This window comes from Mandrillus leucophaeus, unplaced genomic scaffold (assembly GCF_000951045.1).
Source record: "Mandrillus leucophaeus isolate KB7577 unplaced genomic scaffold, Mleu.le_1.0 Scaffold284, whole genome shotgun sequence".
NCBI lineage: Eukaryota > Metazoa > Chordata > Mammalia > Primates > Cercopithecidae > Mandrillus > Mandrillus leucophaeus.
The window spans coordinates 2797959-2802846 of record NW_012102965.1 but is presented as its reverse complement, the minus strand read 5'-3'; the positions used below and the strand labels follow the sequence as shown (position 1 = coordinate 2802846).

General features: G+C 33.7%; 1 protein-coding gene across 1 annotated transcript in view; it reads right to left on the bottom strand.

The window, feature by feature from the left end:
* Window positions 1-4451, bottom strand: part of RAVER2 (ribonucleoprotein, PTB-binding 2) — a 69915-nt gene extending 65464 nt beyond the window's left edge. Inside the window, exon 1 of the mRNA XM_011985476.1 lies at window positions 4384-4451. The gene's annotated coding sequence lies outside the window, so the exon portion shown is untranslated. The remainder of the gene's footprint in view (window positions 1-4383) is intronic.
* Between the last annotated feature and the right edge of the window lie 437 nt (window positions 4452-4888).

Genomic DNA, 4888 nt, shown 5'->3' with positions numbered 1-4888 from the left:
GAATTAACCTAAACTTTGTCTCCCTCATTTCCCATATAAAAGGAATCCTCAAATTCCACTCGTCTAATGGGTCTTGAATCCATTTCCCTTTCTTCATTCCTCTAGCTTTTCCTTTTTTTAATCCTTTCTCCACAGTGACAATAAAGTGATCTCTAAAAAACAGAAGTTTAATTGTGCCTGTTTGCCGCCTTAAATGCAAAGGTTTGCTATTACTCACAGAAAAAGCCAAGTGCCAGGTTGTTAATCACACTCTACAATGCCCGTTATATCTAACTCCAGCCTCATTAACTGCCATACTTCCTCCCTTCCACAATAGCTCTTTATTCTCCAAGAAAACTGAAATATTTGCAGCTCCCTGTAGAGATCCAGTTATTTCAGGTACCCATATATCACACATTTAATTCCCCTGCCTATAACATCACTCCCCATACCTTAGAATACTTGGAACCTTTTAGCTGATTTTCAAATTCAGTCCATGCATTACTCCATGATGATCTCCAGGAAGCCTTCCCAGGTCCTCTCTTAGAGTTAACCATTCCTTATTTTTTTATAGCTCTCTATCTTGAACATTGCTCGGATTATTGCATAGATCACATCACATCATAATCTATTTGCTTAGATGCCTGCTACCCTACTAAACTGTGAGCTCCCTAAATTACTAATGAATGTATTCCACCAACTATCTTAGTACGTGACGTATGGTAGAAGTTTTGCGTCAGATGAATGAATAAATAAATGCATATATAAATCAACTAAATTTAAAACTGAAAATCTCTTTTTCCTTTTCTTAGGTATCTGCATTTGCTCAACTCAGGTTTTATGGAAGAATTTAAATAACATAATGAAATAAATTTAAAAGTTCAGGCAGTAGGGAAAGGAGGTCACATTTTCTGTTCTATAGCTTCTTCCATGTTTTTCCAAGAGCACAAATTCTCTAAAAAAATAAATAAATAAATAAATTCACACACTGGTTCTCATGGAAATGGTAGATGTCACTCTACAGAAAAAAGGCTGGAAGGGAATTTGGGATTAATTATATTATTATTTTCCCTGTGAAATTTAAACATCCCACAATTGGTCCCAATTCTTTTAAAAGTCATTGCATGGTCTACTATTTAGTTTATTATTGGGTCCAATTTGAAGGCAAGCATGTGCCCAAACTTTTTCCCCTAATGTATCCTATTTTACTATAATATTTTCCTCATATCTACCACAGAAATCTCTGGTTGCAAGGTTATAGTTTAGAACTGTAACCATCTTTTATCAATTGAGTTATTAATTATACATGCTTCCACAAATACCATAGGTCCCAAAATCCAAGGCAAAATCATTTAATACAATTAATGATTTCTGTGTTGTGTGATTTTAACTGGTGATTTAAGGTTTACAGTATATATCTTTAACTTATCACAGTCAACTTTCAAATGGTATCACACCACTTCATGTACTGTATAACAGACTGAAAACAGTGCAATCCCATTTCTCCTCTCCCAGCCTTTGTATTATTGCCGTTATATATTTTATTTCTACATGTGTTACAAATCTCACGATGTAATATTATTACTTTTGCTTTTAATAGTCAATTATACTTTAAAGATATTTTAATATTAAGAAAAAAGTCTTTACCCACATAATGACCATATCAGGTATTCATCATTTTGTTGGGTAGGTCCAGATTTCCATCTATAATTTTCTTCCTGCTTGTAGAACTTCCTTAAGTATTTCTTACAGTGCAAGTCTAATGGAGATGATTCTTTTAGCTTTTGTATGACTGAAAAACATCTCTATTTCATCACTGTTTCTGAAAGATATTTTCAATAGGTAAAGAATTCTATGCTGACCTGTTGTTGTTTTTTTTTCTTTTGGTAAAGAATGAAAAGATGTTACCCTACAGTCTTCTCGCTTGTGTTGTTTCCAAGATCTATGATCATCTTAATCTTTGTCCTACTAAATGCATTAATGATGTATACTTTTTTTCTGGCTACTTTTAAGATATTCTATCACTAACTGTAAGCAATTTGATTACAACATACCCTGTAGTTTTCTTCATGCTTTTGTACTTGAAGTTGGTTGAGCTCTGTGGATTTCTGGGATTAGAATTTTCATCAAAATTTGAAAACTTTTCAGCCACTAATTCTTTAATTTTTTTTTTAACTATTCCTACCCCCACGGACTCTAATTGTTCTTGAAGCTGTCCCACAGTTCACTGATACTCTGTTCATGTTTTACAGTCTTTTTTCTCTCTGTGTTTCATTTTGGATCATTTATATCATTGTTTTCAAGTTCACTAATTTTTTCTTCCACAATGTCTATTCTGCCATTAATCCTATCCAGTGTATTTCATGTCAGATGTTGTAATTTTCATCTCCAGATGTTTGATTTGGATATTTTATATCTTCCATGTTTCTATTTACCATGTTCAATCTTACTATAACTTCTTATACATATGGAAGACTATTATAAAAACTGCTTTAATGTCCATTTTTATTAATTCATCTATGTCGATTCTAGACCAGTTTTGATTGATTTTTGTTAGGTTTTCCTGCTTCTTCATCATGTCTGCTACTTTTTTATTGGATGTCTGACACCGTAAATTTTATTTTGTTGGGTGTCAGATGTTTTGGACACATATAAATATTCTTGAGTTTTGTTCCAGGATATGGTTAAGTTATGAGGAAGCACTCTGATCCGTTCTGGTCTCGTTTTTAAGTTTCGTTAGGTAGGACAAGAGCATCATTGTCTCGAGTTAATTTTTCCCATTCCTGAGACAAAAACTTTTTGATTATTCCTTCTGATGCCCCATGAATTATGAGGTTTATCATCCTGACTAGTGGGAATAGCACTATTCCTGGCTCTGTGTGAGCTGTGAAGGCTGCTACCTCTAATCCCGTTGTCAATATGTAGTAACACTGAAATTGTGCACACCTATGACTCAGAGCTTCAGTTACAGAGAAAGAGTTGAAATGTATATTAGTAGTCAACTAAAGGGCTATTCATTGCATCACTGTTTGAAATACCGAGAAAGGTAAAGCTTCCTGAATGCCAATCAGTAACAAATACATTAACTGTAATAAATTCACATGATAATTATATGTAGTAGCTTAAATCAGTGAACCTGAGTTATATATATCAATGTGGAAAGATCTGAAAAACAACACTGAGCTAACCCGAAAAAAAGGCAAGTTTGCTAAATGAAATATATATTAGAATACCATGTATGAAAAAGCTTAAAACAGAGACTACCATTAATTATATATAGGTACATACAGTAAAATTACAGGTTAGTCAAGACACTGTGGTAACAAACATCCGCGCAACACAATCTCAATGGCATAACAAAACAAAAGGCCTTCATCTGATTCATGCTGCATATCCCATGCTGAAGGTAAGGAAGGAAGGACATTTTGCTCATTATAGTCACTCTGAGACCTAGGTTGAAAAAGGTTCTGTTACCTTCCCCAATTACTTTAGCATAGGGAAGTGTGAGCAGGAAATCACATGCAGGTTCTGAAATCTTTCACCTGGAAGGGATACATGTCATTTCCACTCTCACTTCATTCATCAACAAGCAAATTACAAGTCCACTCTCAACTTCAAAGTGGCGCAGGTAAGTACCATCTTACCTTGTGCTCAGAAGAAAAAGAACAAGAATTTGTGAACAGCTTTAATGACTATCACAATATAATTGCATAAATTGGAAAATATGCACCAAATTCATAAGTGCTTGCCCCTAGACAAGGAGGCTGGGAGGGAATGGAATCAGAATAGTAGAAAGTGAATTTCAATTTTTTTTTAATCTCAAAAAATTCAACAGATCTACATGAGGGCTCTAGCTATGTATATACTTTGTAAAGACAAAATATTACCATTTGATAATTTGGGAGTGGATGTGTACATAGTGATTATATTATCCTCCATACTTTATTTTTATTGTCTTAAAAGGATGCTTTTAAACAGCTGCATATTACATGCACAAAAAGGAAATAATCTAGTCTTTTAATCTCACAGATATAAAACTAATACTCAGAAAACCTAAGTGAGTTTCTCAATTTCCCCAGCTAAAGGTCAAGTCATACAATCTATTCACTAAGTCAGTAATATACAATTAAAACCAAGGAACTTTGAGCCTATGAAGAACATTCACTGTAACAGAACATTCATTGTAACAATTCATAAGTCTCTAGTAACACTATATTCATTTATGTAATTAATATTTAGGATACCAATATTACCTTCAGAAAACAGATTGTGTGGGTTACATTTGCATGATTTAAGACTTAAAAATTCCATGATTAGCTTAAATATGAAAAGCGCTAAGCTTTTTTGTTCTATGAGTATATGGAGAATCAAAATGAAATTAGATACTTAAAATAGAAACCTTACCTGTTCGTTTATTTCTGTCCACATAACAATACTTTAAGTCATAGTCTTTCAACAAATCATGAACTTCCTGAAAGAGAAAAAAACACGAATTCAATAAACACCCAAATGCAGTTACTAGATTATCTAGCTCTATTAGCCTACCACCACTACCACCACCACTACCACCACCATGTCCTATGTAAAAAAAAAAAAAAATTATTTCATGGATCCCCATTACTTACTTAAATTACAGGTATTCCAGGTTCACCAGACATCCTACACATAGCCCACAATCCTGCTCAAATGGAAGATTCACTCTCTCATGAGTATACCATATACTGTTCTCTTTCTACTCACACTTATTCCTTGACGTAGCACAAGGTAAACATGTCACTAAATTTCCCTAACTTTGCCTGAAATCACATGCAACTTTATGAAATCTCAGCTCAAATGTTCTTTCATGAAATTGATTCCGATAATTTTCCACAGAATGTGACCTCTCCCTCCTTTATGCTAACAATGGTCA